This window comes from Aulonocara sp. 'chitande type north' Nkhata Bay, linkage group LG1, assembly GCF_057382095.1.
Source record: "Aulonocara sp. 'chitande type north' Nkhata Bay isolate Kocher_YH1m ecotype deep benthic linkage group LG1, A_spYH_male_GT1.1, whole genome shotgun sequence".
Lineage (NCBI taxonomy): Eukaryota > Metazoa > Chordata > Actinopteri > Cichliformes > Cichlidae > Aulonocara > Aulonocara sp. 'chitande type north' Nkhata Bay.
The window spans coordinates 21644056-21659975 of NC_141344.1; positions in this window are offsets into that span (position 1 = coordinate 21644056).

Sequence of the window (15920 nt, forward strand, 5' to 3'; positions counted from 1 at the left end):
AAAAAAAAAAAAGGTTAATGGTTAGATATTTCTTGTGTTCTAATGAACAGCCTCTTCAGTTTATTTCTAAAGTTATGAGAAACTTCCTCTCTCTTTTACATGATGAGGTATATCTGCAGCGACTGTTGGAGTTCAAAAAAGGGTCATAGGTGGTGTGGGTCAATGTGCCATTTAGTGCCTGAAAAATGATTTCACAGAGATGGAGCTGAGGGTGAGCTGTGTTATATTTCACCTTCCTGCACTGATATTTTCTTCTGGGTCAGGAGTCGAGTGGGGCAATTGCATCTAAAATCCCTGTTACTTTCAATTGTTTGATGTAGTCTGCTTCAGCAATAATTAGATTAAATATACTTGCTGCAATTTTAGCTTCAAAATAGCTTTTTAATTATTTTAATTAAACTTTAACTGCTACAGACCTGCACCTTTAATTAACATTCAACTGTTTGATCACTTACTTAAGGCAAAGTTTGTTCCTGTTTTTGGTTCTTTTGACAGTGAAATACATAATGTTGACTTCTTCTGTCATAAAGGTATCAAGCTGTCAATTTCTGTTAAGCATTTGCTGAGTCACATCTCTCATTACTTCAGGAAGTTAGAAGTGTAATAAAATGTAGCTTTATTAGCTAAATTTCTCTGATAGGGCATAACTTTATATATATCGGTCCTGAGACATTCATCAAATGGTGCTCAGTTTTGTCTGAAATGTTGTAAAACAAGTCTTTTTATGCCAATCTGCTGCTGGTACAAAGTTCCTGGGAGCAAGATCCACCTGAAACATTTTAGCAGTGCAGCACTGGTTGTCCATCAGGCATTAGCCTTTGCATGGTAGCAGTTTTTCCCTTTACCAACAGTTCAACATTTATAAGCAGAGCCTTTAAATTAATATAAATACAACCCTTTAGAGTTTGCCACTCTAAGGGAAGTTTAGATAAGAGAGATATTGTACTATCCTGAATAAAAAGGGAGTCTGACATATAATAGAGGATTAAACATTTAAGTGTTTCAAAGTTTTTGAAATGGGGTTTGAGGGCAAAGCCTTAACATTTCCACATTAGCAGTCCATTTCCTTCTGTTTATTTCAAGTCTTTCAGAGTTGATCAGCACTAAAAGTGATTTGCTCAGCTTAACCAGCAGGGAGATTTTCAAGGTAGAAATTAATTCATTCTAAGCAGAGAAGACTGCTCTGTTCTCAGTTGTGTTGGAAAAAAATGATTAATTTTAAAGCTGGAACTTTATTTATTAATATTTTTGCAATGGTCTAAATAGAAATACATTATTTGATTTATTTTATACTTCATAGAGGGTTTTTTCCTCCCTTTGACAGTTCGCCGTTGTGCTATTTAACTGTTGAGGTACCAATTATATTGTATTATGGCCACTACCAATAACCTGCACTATGGGTGGACTAAAAGTCATTTAGCTAAATACATTTATAAACAGTGTAAACATAATAGATGTAATGTTGCAGATCTTTTTTAGATCAGCTACTACAAATAATATAAATAGAATTTCAAAGGATTTGAGTGTTGAGGAGTTAGGTGGGGGAGGGTGAATGACAATGATCCTGTCATTTTTAAATGTAATTATAAGTTTGTCATAGTAGCTTAGTGTAGCATAGTAGACCACATTTTAATCTTGGAGAGTACACTGCCACACATGTGCAGGAGTGCAGACTTAGCTACAAGCGAGCACATCATTAACGTGGAAGCTTCTCACTTCCACGCGAAGACAAAAGGTTTGCCAAAGTAAAGTGTGGGGGTCCGTCACGAAAAACATTCATGTCAATAACCTCAGATGCTTAAATCACCCTTGCCCAGCTGAACATGGGCATTCTAAAGAAGCTAACAAATGTAGAGTGGCTAAAGTTGAAGCTACCTAGTGCTCGGGCACAGCCACAAGCCAGAGGCCTTGGTATGAGCAAAAGATCAAAGAATTTAGCAGGAAGGTATGAAGACTTGTAAAAAAGAGAAAAGGGGCAAGGTCCTGTTTTATAACAAAGAGATTAACATAAGGGAAAATGATTTAAATATCTGACATTAGCTTTGTAATTAAAAATTTGTTTAATAAGACATAATGTTTCAGGTGGAAGTGGGTATACAGCAGCTAATGTTTTTCTATAACTCTCAAATAACAGAAAACTTTATTTTCAGCTACTTCAATGAGTAAATTCTGTAACTGTGGTTTTGGGGAAATTGTAAAGTTTAATAAATTTCTTTATTATGAAAATAATATTTTGCAAATAAGAAAAGTTTATTTCCTTACCTTTTTTTTGTATATGCTGTCAGTTCTTAGACAGTAAATCTGCAGGTTATAGAAAAAAAAGAGCAGGTTGGAATTGGCCAAGAAAATTGTATTTGATGAATCTCTGCAGTTCAGTTAAGAAACTTAAAGAATGCTGACAAAAGACAAATCTTACTGACTAGTGATAAACAGTACCGACCATTGGGATACCTTTATTTTACGTGTAAGGAAGTGAAACAGTAAAATCTTAAAAATACTTTTTAGTTTTAAAAAAGTTTTTTTTTTTTCCTTTTCAGTTTTTAACTCATTTGTTATGGAAATGTTTGACTCTTATGTGTAATGTGTATTCACCCAGCCACCATCAGACTTTAAACTACCATGTAAATTGATATGGCTATTAATTTATTTGAGTGTAAACTTTTGGTATGAATTTCTCATTATATGGAACATAATTCTATTCATTATAATCTTTTTCACTATCAATAACCCTGAGAGAGGCTTCTTTGATAAAGTTCCTGGAGAAACCATTTAGAGTGTTTTAATAGTGAGCCAAGTAATATGTGCTGCATGCGGCAAAACTACTGACAAAACAAGCAGGAAAACTAAAAAGGAATCTGCATTCAAGGTATCACACCTCATAATTTAACCCATCGTTGAACACAAGCTGCTTTCTGATCACTACACCACAACATTATTCAATTGCCTTAATGAGTGCATTTAAAAACTATTCAGCTATGCTCATATTTGATGTTTCAGGCCTGTTGTAAAACATTTTGAAGTCTCAGAAAATGCTTGTAATAGCTTCCTTTCAAAAACGTGATAATGATTATGGATGTATTCAAATGAAATTAAATCTCAAAGACTGTGAGGCAAGTCAGTGTGACTAACTCAAGTGCATCAATCATTTTCCTGAGACTTACAGGAACACTGTCAATTCAGTCTGAGGTACTTTTGATGTCAGACACAAAGGAATAATAATTGCTTTAATTCAAAGGTACACTTTTTACTTAAAATTGTAATCACACTTCAGTATACGATCAAAAAGATTTGTTTGCATTATGCTCTCGAGCGAGCCAATCCCCGAGCTTGTGGACAGATTTTTCCCAGAATGTTTTTTTAATAGAAAAGCAGATGGCAGTTCTTTTTTCAGCGCTCATTACATTAAAAAGATGCATAAAGTTTCCGCCCGGCAGGACATAAAACCAAAGCATCATGATTAGAACTGAGTATGCTATGTTGGATGTAGGAAATATAGGCTCTGATGAATCATTTTGGATAAAAACAAATATGTAGCAATTTTGGTAATTTGCTAAAGAATTGGATCAAAAGTGCTACGATACCAAAAGGAAACACTTCAAGGCTGGACAGAAGTAGTGCATAAAACAGCAAAACGGTCATACTTTTCGAGATTACCATAGGAATGGCGAGGAAGTCAGGCGGAGTGGTAGATTGTTCGTTGTTAACGTGATGGATGTGACCTGAGGACAAGGGGATATTAATTTGCATGTGATTAGCAAGACTGTGATTGAGTGGATACAGAAGTGGCATGCTGTGGTGTGTTGTTGCCGTGTCATGAGGTTGTCATCCGGTGCGCGGGCACGTGTGTGTGTGTGAGCGAGAGAATGTGCACTGTATCTGTGTGTGTGTGTATTTGAGTGTAAAACAAGCTCAGTGGCTGCAGGTGTGAAAGTAGCCCAGGCTGTGAACTCCACACACTCCCGCATCCTCTCTCTCACTTCCTCTCCAACTCATTTCTTTTTCTTTTTCTCTGATTTGGTTTTACACTGCTGCACTCTACTCATTTGCATCTGCTCCTGACACCCTTGTACCAGTCACAAGCAGCCCCTCTAACACACATAGGCTTTTTATCTTCTCCACATGCACACGCACTCACAAGAACGGAAAAAAACTACTATCATCACTGGCAACTTGTCCCATCTTCAGAGTGTGATTAGGGTGAAACTCAAAGTATAACATGTGTAAATTGTAATAGCTGTAGCTGACTCAAGAGACAAGGTGTGCTTCACTAATCTTGTAAGAAACAGTGTGTTTTGTTAATCACAGCTTATTAGATAAGCAAGAAGACAGATTGGCCTTCAATGTGAATGCAGCAGTTTCTTTAAAATCTTGTTCAGGGCACAAAGCATTTGTCCTGAGTAACTTGAGATAACACCAACAAGAATTAGATTAAAGTCTGCAATCGTCTCTACTTGGACACAAAGATTTCATCAAAATTAGATTCATTGTAGCAGAATTTTGATGAGACAGATTCAGATGTATATCCTCTTGTAAACAATGCTAATGAAAATGATAAATGTTATTTCTTGTAATGCAATCATACAAACCCCGAAACAAAACTATAGGCTGTCTCGAGTTCTTCCGAAACATTTTATACAGTTTAAGAAAATGGATAGTGTAAGAGAGCAGAACAATAAGCTTTTACAAGTCACAGGTCAGGCTAATTATGTCTTCTCTCGAAAGATAAGCCTGACCCTGTACAACTCATACAATCGTGCATTGATTTTCTAAAGAGAGCGCGTTTAATAAATTTAACTACAGTAGCAGGACCAGGTGGTCAATCATTGTCCCATTCTCAAAGCCCTTGATGAGCACTGAGAAAGATCACAGAAATAATACACCATTGTTCTGTCTAATTACAGCATGTCACAGACAAGAGCGGATTTGCATTTTAAACAAGCACTTGTTCTGATTGAGGAACAATTGTTATATATTTCATTAAATGTGCGAGCCGTGCAGAGGGCAGCACGATCCCTCCAAACAGCTCAGAAGGGGACATAAAGCAGCATCCAGTTTTGCTGGAACGTGGTTCTATCAGCGATTCAAGATAATCTTTAATATATGTTTGTTTGTTTTCATTTCTTTTACACTTATGCATACTTTAGTGATATTTTTTCCTCCCACCAACGATTAATTTAATCTCTCAGCCTTCTTCAAGGTCTTTTTATATCACCCCCACTCCCAGTTCAAGCAGAAATGAGAGAGGGTCTGAGGAGAAAGGGAGAGGAAGACGAACTAAAACAAGATGCTAGAATCAAATACCCTTTAACAGTTTTTGACTGCTTTTGCACTATTTTCTTAGAGTGGATTTGAAGCAGGGCTGGGCTGCTTCCTGAATATCTTACAGCCTTCTCAGTGTCTTTATCTACAATTCCACTTATTTACAGATCACTGGAGGAACATCTGCTCCAACACTTGCCCCAAATCTAAGAAGTGATGTTTTGCAATATACCATTTAATTTTTAATGCCGAAATTCAGTTCTCCTTCAAAACAGAAGAACTTTCATGGATAAGCTGCTTTTGATGACAACCAAACAACATCCAATAGCCTGGAAATATACTGGAATTCAAGGGATAAACAAAACTGCAGCAAACAAACAACTAATGGTAAACACTGCAAAAGTTGACAATATCACAGAAACATTAAAGCAGCGCCACTATTTAATCTTAGTTATAAACAAGTCTGAATGCAGCTAATGAAATGAGAGGCACATTATGTCAAAGAATGCACAACAAATATAAATATACGCTATTTTTTAAAAGTCTATTTTCAGTTTTTGAGAAATAACCAAACGGGAAAGGTCATGGATACTTTGGTATTATCAGAATTTAACTGAAATAAATAAACAGGTGAATCAAACATATGGGAATTTCAAAACATACACATATAGACTCAAAGCACCTGCTTCACAAAGGAGTTTATGCAATTACTCTGAAGGAGATGGCTGTCATTGTTGCCGATCCGTTTTGTTACCCTGACGAGCACAGAAAAGTTGCGATGCACCTGCGTGTGTTAATCTGTACAGCAATAGGCTGGCCTCATGCCAACGCCTGGCACTTCAGCTACTGCCAGATACTACACATATTTGATTTGCAATGCTGCATAATAGGCCATCAGCTTAATAATTACTGAGTAGTTATCATCCTGAACCTTTCTGTACAGAATTGCCGCAATGAAATAGAGGGGCTGGTAATACTAGCGTTTGCATGGAGCTCAACAACAATGCAGATTTTCAGCTGCTCACTGAAAACATACCAAAGTTTCTTTTTTTTTTTAACTTATATTTGTGAACACAAATAAGAAAAAAATATAATTTTCAAAGTTTAACATTTACATGTTATGATGCGTGGTAACATCTTCACCCTGACTACTGATCAAGCCATGCATATAGAGAAAGACTCTTATTTAGCACAGTAAACATGGTAGACATAGGGTGCTTTATGAAACGGTCCCCTTCAGCATTTTTCTCATGCTTTGTAATCATGAGAATTAAAAATGGCAAGTAAATATGTAAAAAAGTAAATTTGTACTGATTATGACGAGAATGCTAAACCTGTGTTGAGTGAATCATGTAAAATTTACTGTTGGAGAGAAAATCTACTGAAGCCCTTTCAAAATTGAAATTGAAACAAACTTAATTAAAATGAAAACGGAAAATGAACATTCATGTTTTACATGTGTGAGAATGTAATGCAACATTAGCTTTTAACCACTGTGCCTGTTTATTTAATTTAAACATTGCAGGTGAGTACATAGACTGAAAAAAGTGCCCCGTAAAATAATGTACCTTTTTAAGAGTTTACCAGTCAGCCCTAATGTTTTTGCATGGTGTGAGTCAGAAGTTACACCCTGATCAAGCTGAAATGCTGAATAACGTTCCTAGAATGAAGCTTGCCAAAGATTTATAGGGCTGTTTGTGTTGGATGCATGACATCGAACTGATTCTACAACTAACTGTCTATGCAGTTTCCTTTACTTCAGGCAACATTTATCTTCTCACCAGAACACTGTCAGAACTGCAACATGTCAGTAAATACACATTTATTTTTGCAAGTGCTCTAACAGTATACTCATATCAGAGCACAAAACCTATATCTAGAAAAAAATCTGCTTATTTTGCCTACATGCTAACAATAAACTTGTAATTTCCTTTGCTTTTATTGGCATTGCTGACACTCCCTGACAGATATTTCTGCAACTGCTGTTCTTAGAAAGAGTGCAGACTGTCCATTAGTGAGTTTCCAGTTTTGAATAGATGGCACATGTCAGCAACAATTAAATCACCCTGTGCAAAAGAGCTCTTCAAAGATCGTTCCAGCTACCTTGCAGGATCTAAGGACAGAAGAACAGGACAGTCCCTTCCCACTGTGCCTGCCCCTGCCTGGCCTTCTTTTCTATTTTAGTTGGCATGGTTCCTACACTATATCCATCATAGTTAGGCTGCTTTCTGACTGTAGTTGTGCAGAAAGGAAGTCTAAAGTAAATAGAAGTATTTAATCTGCTGAAACTATACTTAACAAACTATAGCTGAGTTAGATTTGTGGTTTTGGTATTGTTAGTTGTTATGTTTGAGCTGATTTGATTTTTATTTTTTTTTTATTTTATAAATAATGATTAAATTTAAAATTTAAAAAGTGACACTAAAGTTATGAATCGGGGCATTGTGACGTTCTGGTTGATTGATGCATGAACATGCAGTATTGGTTTGTCAGCTCTCTTCGAGACATCTGCTTTCCACCCAAAATGCTGAGCTTGAAGTTTTAAACGAACCAACGGATGACATATACTCCTATAACATACAAGATTTAATGACAAAACTGTTATTGTGACGCTTTTTGGCCACATTGTTATGCTGTCATGCTGCCTAGTGCTGTAGATCTCTCCAGGTTGCATTTACTGCAACACTTTGACAGTTTGACAGAAAACAAAAGTATAACTTTTGTGCAATTGGAAACAGTCAGCTCTTATGTAGCACAGACCTGAGAAACACCCACTCAGAGAAATCACAGTAATTGCTCAACCTTGTTACACAGAACACCATACACATGTGCTTGCATATAAACATACGGTGCTTTCTGAAGGGCTGCCTCTCAGTGGCTCCAGGTTCTCAACGAATACACATCAGCAGTCGTTCCCCGCTGTGAGTGATGTCATTGTAAACTACCTCATGTTTGTTTGACAGCTCCTAATCACACCTCTTGTGTTTTGGGGAGTAGCCATTCAGCATTGCAGAACACTGCTACTTTTATGTGCCAGTCACTGTCAGTGGGTGATAGATTCTGTGAAGTGTGGTTGTCTGCTAGGATAGGGTTGGACACCGTATTCACATGTGGCCCATCAACTGTTTTTAGATTGATCCCATACAAACCTGACTGGCCTTTCAGTCTTATTTTTCCTTGGTTACTTCAGCTCTTTCAGCCAAGAATAGGCTGCTGGCCTTGTATTGACAATGCAACAACACGATTCAAACAAAAACCCAAGTCTTTCTACTTTCTTTTTTCTTCTCTCAAAGTGTGATCAATATATTGTGCAGCCGAAGTTGCTCCCACAAAAGCAAGAATATGTAAACTTTTGTTTTACACTATCTGTCTTTGGAAAAACTTCAAATAGAGGATACATCAAACAGAGAACCAGAACACTTTGATCTCACTCTGAGTGCAATGAAGTTACATTGCATTAAAATTTAAGAACTGGACTTGAAAATAGAATACCATGGAGAACCTGTATAGTAAAAAGACCTGTGTATTGAAAAGAATAAAGAATATTGTATAATACCTTTTGGAAAATGCGAGCTTCAAGAAAACCTGTGTACCTGTTGATGATAAAAGCCAGATTCACTGTGAGGTCCTGATAGATTTTGTTAAAAGTCTGCTTCAGCATACCATTTGATTTGTAGACAAATCTTATAATTGTGTGCTGCAGAGTATTGATTAGTCTGCAAAGCCTTGTGCTCTTCAAGCGTAGTGGACGACAAAAAGAGGTTTATGTTCATGCGTCCCTTGAAGCTGCAGAAGCAACAGTCTTCTTAGCTCCAACTTTTGGCAACAGGCATTGCTGTATGATGAATGACCTTGCAAGACAAGGCAGTTTAATTTACGACATATTAAACAGCAGGGCTCTTAACAAAGAGCCAGTGTCCGTGTGGTTAACACATCTCATTTTTATGCAAGCATATATTATGGCATTACATGGGTGACATGCCCGGGCTGTAAACACAAGCAAACACAGCTCCTTGTTCTGTCAAAGTGATATAGCATATAATGCAGGGATCATAACAAAACACAGGAATAAGCAGGGAATTCAAAATGCTATTGATAATATGAGACTAGACAGCTGCTTTATTTAGCCCCGAGTGTAAATCAATAAGCGGTGCAGAAAAGCAGGCGTAATAAACAACATGCCAAAATGCAATCGCAAAAACTAAAAGTAATTTCATATGCAAACATAAAGGTGTAACAGAAATCAGTTCACTGTCGTCTTAATTTAAATCGGCGTGTAACTGCATTTTGTACAAATGCACCTATTAGCGGTGTCGTTCGCGTTTGTGGTATTCTAATTTGGTTTTGAACGTTCAGATTTGTTAGTGCCGTTGCTTTTACAATAGATTCCTGTGATATGTTAATTAATTCTTTCTTGAGCAGGTACGGGATTAGGTAAATTAAAACCAGGCTTCCACCTCCCTGTGTATAACAGCCGAGGTGAAAGACAGAACAGGCAGACTGATAGTATGAAGTTTACAGCTACAGCTGTTAACATATTTGAAAATGATTAAGTTTGGAGGTGGGTCTATATTTGGGGTGGGGATCTTTTCCATTAGGGGATGATTAAATAATGATAAGCTTGTGAATATTTACTGTGATATTACAGTGAATATAGTGTGTGACCCACTTTAGACTTTCACATCTAAAAAGGATAAACCCTTTGATAATTCTTTGACTGCAGACACTATTTGACAGTCAGTTTTGGGTAATAAAATATGCTTCTACACCCCCCAACAGCCTCCTATCTTAGTTCTGTTGAAGATGCGCTTGTGTTAGACCAAGAGATGTGCATGAGATGTGCAGTCTGAGGTAAATGTGACTGACTGATGTGTCATATAATCTCTTGGACATATCTAGAGGACGTTATTTCAGGAGAGGATATGGGGACTGCCTCATGAAACATTTATCTGGGAAGAGTATCGCAGCGATGGCAGCGAGATGGAGTGACAGAATGGAATGAGGTAGAGAAGGGAGAATAACAAGGAAAGTGTTTGTATGTGTGTCCCACCATATTTCTGTCTTTCTGTCATCCTGGTACTTTTTTTTTGTGTGTGTGTACGCATTACCACACATCTGATTTACATTTAAAATGAACAATCCTGCAACCAGTGGACAAGTATATACATCTACCAATGATATGAAGATATATACACATCACACGTGTGCGCGCACAGTTTTAAAAACATGCTTGCAGAGCTTAGGGAGGCTTTGATAACTCTAACAAAAACCCCGAGGCTGAGCTCTTACACTAAGCTTATAATCCAGCCAAGTGTTAGCAACATAACTGAGCTGCACTGGACATACTTTTTGTTTCACAGTCACTTTTTTGGTTTCTTATCCTGTAAGAGGATAGATATGCTAAATGAATGAAGAGTTGCTCAAATGCAACAAAAGCCGTTAACTTAGATTTTACACTATTCTGTCTGAATTGAAATTAAATGTGGAATGAGCCATTGTGGATTCCGATCTTGCTTTAAAACCTAGAAATTGTGCTCACGCAATGTAAAGTGTCTGATATGTTTTACATTGCAAAGATATCTTAGCTGGCAGAGTATCCGTGTCAGTCATTTAAAGTGATAGATAGATTCTTTCGGTTTTAGACTATTGATCAGTCAAAATAAAAAGTTTGAAAATATATTATCAGATATTTACATCATTTATTTTGGTCAGTAAAAGTCAAATCTTTATCTCTTTCTAAAATCAGTCACTTGAGTCTTTATTTAAACTTGACTTCTGTTGGCGCATGTCAAGTGAAGACCAGGATCTTGAAATAAACGACTGTGGGCCATGGGAAAGATTGCTCATCATAGTCTTGGTTGTGCTTGGCTGGCCCACTGTGGCGCTTCAGTGCTGGATCTTCTGATGCTGACACACACCAGAGCCTAGTGGGAGCCTGACGGAGTGGCCTCTCTCAGAAGCAGGGAGGCTGTTCCCACCCAGACAAGGTCATACTGGCCTCTTGTCATTATATTCTGAAAAGACAGGGAAAAAGCATTCCTATCCAGCTGCTATTAGTGCCAAGCAGAGACCAATTACCTCCAGGCCAAGGGCAAACAGTAAGCGGACATGAATGAAGCCAGACAGGTCAAAGTGGTCATACATAGCAAAGGTCAGTGTTGTCATAATTTTATACAAGTTGAAGCTGTAAATAGCTCCCCAGATAAATACACGAGCAAGAAGGGTTAAATTAAGTACACATTTCCTGAGTGCAATAAATTCTGTCCATTAGGGATCATATGTGCTCCAGAATAGCATTATTTTCATTTTCTGAATTGTCTTCCTGCAATCTCTTTATCTAAATTATTCCCAATAGAAATTTGTCATACACTAATGCTGCAGATCAATAAAGGCTTTTATTTTTTTAGATAATGTTTATGATCTCCTTGAGTCTGAAAATCCTTACCCAGCAAACCACACCACTGCTACTGACCATCGCTAACACGTTTCTATCAGGCCTTCCCTGGAGTATATAATGAGACCCAGGAAGCTCTGCAAAGCTTCTGCACTGTGTGTGCACTTAATGTAGCAAGCGCAGCTCTGTGAAAAGTTTCCTGTGTCTGATAAAAATTGTACTTTTTGACAACTTAAAAAATAAAGTAAAAACACGCACTATTTGACATGCAGGACATAGGGTTAGTGAGGCAGCAAATACAGTTTTTTTTGGGAGGGTGGGAGTTATTTTTTCGTATACACAAAGATCTTTGCTCTTGGCTGTGGAGCACTGCAGAGAAACCACAGTGCTTATCACTCCTTCTCCTCTTAACTGTTCTGAAGCGAGAGAAAAAAATCCCCTAACCCATTAACATCCACAGGAAAGAATCCAGTTAACCACCTGCTGTTTCACAACTCTAATCTCGTCAACAGCAACATGTTATCACTAACAGGTTGTTGGGTTTGCAGGATATTCCCCAGGTCTTTTTTACTGTTTAGTCACAGCAGAAAAAAATAGGTGTAATTATGATCAGCAATCTGTTTGTGAGATGGATCAGACATCTTGTCCAACTGCTTAGAAGATGAAAGACCATGTGCCAGGTACATAAAACTCTGTGCGGGTTCAATGCTGAGTCTTTTCTAAAAAGAGTTTGACATTTTTTCACTCCCACATTTGTGCATAAATGAACTTAGGGACACTGTTGACAACTTGCAGGCACGCTTTAACGCATCAGCAGCAATACCGCTAACATTGTACTCCTCAAACATCAGAAAGGTCAGTAACGTAATTTATTTTTTAAGTCTGTCTCAGTTAAGTGTCTCTACTGTTGGGGATATTGATTTTATAAAGTTATCTTCGTATTAAATCTCTTGAAGCAAATGGAGGTTATTCAAAATGATAAACATTTCAAACATAGTTTGGCAATTGTGATTAAGTTTGTATTTATGCTCTGCTGAAAAGCACACATGATGAGAAAATTTCAATGGCAATTAAAAAGAGTGATCAGTTACAGATTTCCTTTTATTCAGCTTTCACAATTTCACCTTCTCATTTTCAGTAAACCATGTTAATGCATCTTCTGAAGTAGATTTCTGTGGGAAATTTTGGTATATTTTTTTCCCATCGGACCAGCCTTGTTGTATGCCAAAGGATAAATCACCCAAGTATGACCGTCTGTTGCTGTCAGTTTGCACAGAGGGAAGAAATTGTAAAATAAATGCAGAGGATTGTGCTTGAACAGCAACAGGGACCAAATAACACAAATCTGTCATCATTTATGCATTTGGTAAATTTTTATCTCTTCCGTGGTGTTAGATGTGTAACTAGAAATTTTTACACACCTCCTCCCACTCTGCACTTCCATGCCACATAGGGGTGATCAGCTGGAGGAAATCAAGCCCCTCTCTAAATTTCCTCTCAACTGATTAAGATAAACTGCTTTTCAGCCATGGTTACCCCCCAACCAATCAATTAAAGTAATCAATTAAAGGCCTGCCGGCTGAGCCTTTGGTAATTGAGGGTTGAATAAACACAGGCTGCTGATACTGATGATAAAGCCGTAACAAAACCATGAGCATGAAAAGGGCTTGAAAAATGTAATTTCTGGGATTTGAGTAGGTCTCAATTGTAAGATATCTAAGGAAAGCTAGGTTTAGTTATTTATTTCATTTCATAAACAGCACAGTGCTGGCTGTTTATCCTGTGCTCCCAGAGATTTTTGCCCTAAGACTTTAAATATTAAATAAAATCTTCAGCCAGGTCTTTCCAATTGGCTATGGGTACTACTTGAAAAAAGTGCCAGTAAAATTCAAACATGGCACTGTGTTCCAGCATGTCCTCCAGTGAAAACAAACCCTCAGAGGCGGGTGAAAGAGACTCTTTGGCCAGGCTGGCCTTTTCACTCCTGGCTTCAGGTCCAAGAGGTGAGGGGGCTGTGTGTACTATAGGATTCTGAAATATACCCTCACAAGGCGCCCTAATTGAGTCACATCCACTTAAATATGCATTTTTATCTTTCTCCTGCTAAAGCTTTAAAATGCATTTTGATTCACAGACAACATAAAGTTGGCATACAAACTTTATTTACAAACATAAAAAATATATCTATTTTTTTTAAATAAAGAAAATAATTTGAAGACTCTTTGAAATAATTACATTTCTTCCTTTTCCCTCTTTATGTAAAATCTGTTTTTGTAGCACTTTGCTCCTTCAAATCTTGTGAGGTTCTGCTGCCTGAGCGTAGCTTCAACAGAGAAGACAGATATTGAGGGAGTGGGATGGGTCCTTATTTAACATTTTTGTGACCTTGCTTCTTTACGAGGTCAACATTTATATCTGTTAGCTGCAGGGCGCAGCCCTCTGATCATTCACATCTTGACATGTGTCCTGGATTCTGGAAGAGAAATGGTACAGTACAGACACTCGTGTTTGGATATGACTAAGATTGGTGTTTTTAAAATCCATCCATGGTTCTAGTTAAAGAATAGAAAAAATCCAGAAGAAAAACGTGCACAAGCAAGCAGGGAAAAAAACAAGAAAAAGCTAATATTAGACATAGGTCTGTAACCTCCTTAAAAACACACTCCTAGGCGTAAAAATCATGGGGGCAAAATTTTGTTCCCTTTCTAAGGTGTTAAGAACAGTAAGACAGTAGTGTATGTATAGACTGTAATCAGAGCAGGGAGCAAAATGCTGTGCCTGCTTCAGCTCATTATCTAACAGCCGCATAACATAATTTAACATTTCCTTTGTGTTCAGGGACACCACTGCAATTAGCTAACAAGTGGGTCATCCATTAACCAGGCCCATGGCCCTGGGAGAGATATAAGCCTCCAGGGCAACACTCAACAATTCTCTGTAATAGAATGGCTAAGAGAGGGAGTCCATTAGTAAACATTTAGGAAATCAGTGAGAAGGCAGGTCTCTGCGGGTAATTATATTACTGATTATTTACAACAAATACACTCTACACTTTATTGTATTTTGTTCCTTTATCTCTCTCGCCATGTTGTTTTCCACTTTGTTCTTCTGCCATTTGCAGGTTCATGTTAATGAGCTAGGAGGTTATAAATAAAAGTTTGTTGCCTCTTAGATTGAGACTGCTGGTGCCCTTGAGCCTACAGATGATTTTTAACTAAAACACCAGATTCTTGCTTTTTTCTTTCTTTTTCTTTTTTTTTTTGAATGACATAAATAATGAAAGCCTGTTGGTTTTCCAGAGATTGCAATTATGATTGTGCTGTCCGAGGACCGATGCCGCTCTTTTGAGGATCCCAGCTCAAAGCCTGAAAGACTGGTAGATGCTTCCTGCTATTGACATCCTCCTTAACTGTGATTCCACTATCTCAGATGCATGCACAAAGAATAGGCTGCACTGTTGGACCCTGATCTCAACAGGGGTGATATAGTATGGACACCCCTTTGAAATAGTTTGCTTCAAAAATAAATACTTAATGCAGTTTGCTTTTTCTGATGAAATAATTCATTGAACACACTAACATTTGTAATAGCTAACCAGCCCCTCACAACAGCGTTAGAGTAAGACTCAAGGTTGATCAATAGAGGCCTTAGGGGTTTTATTTTCTGTTCCTTGATCAAGGCTGTCAGATTAGTATAGGTACAGTGTAAATAGGACTGCTCCTTGAGCATAGGCGGCGGCTCTGCAGCCCAGGTTAGAGGATCGCTCCCTCATTAATATGATTAGGAAAACAGCCTTCGGGCAGTAAGGATGCAGAGCAGCCCACACCGAGGCTCACTGGATACCAAAAACAGTACACCGGCACAATGGCAGAGTGTCAATGTGTTTTTTCATTGCCCTCCTTTAAAAAAATCAACAAATCCTATATAGACGGTGCTCAGAAAGAGAAATTTCTGCGACCGTGACCCAGAGTGAGATCCTTGGCTGATGTTTACTGCACTGTGTTGAAATTTATTAAGAACAAAGATTTTAACATTCTGAAAACTTGCTAAGCCAAATTTGAGAGATGTTTTTGATCATTTCATCCTTTGAACAGCGTTTTGAAGCTTTCTTTTTCTTTGCAAAACATTCGTCATTCAGGCTCTTTCTGCTTGTATCACTCATTCAGTCGGTAAACAAATTTCACAGCATTCACTGAAACCTTACACATTGTGATAGCTTTGTCAGTTGCAGGGTGTGAGGAGTGCGACCATGGGACATTTCTAACAG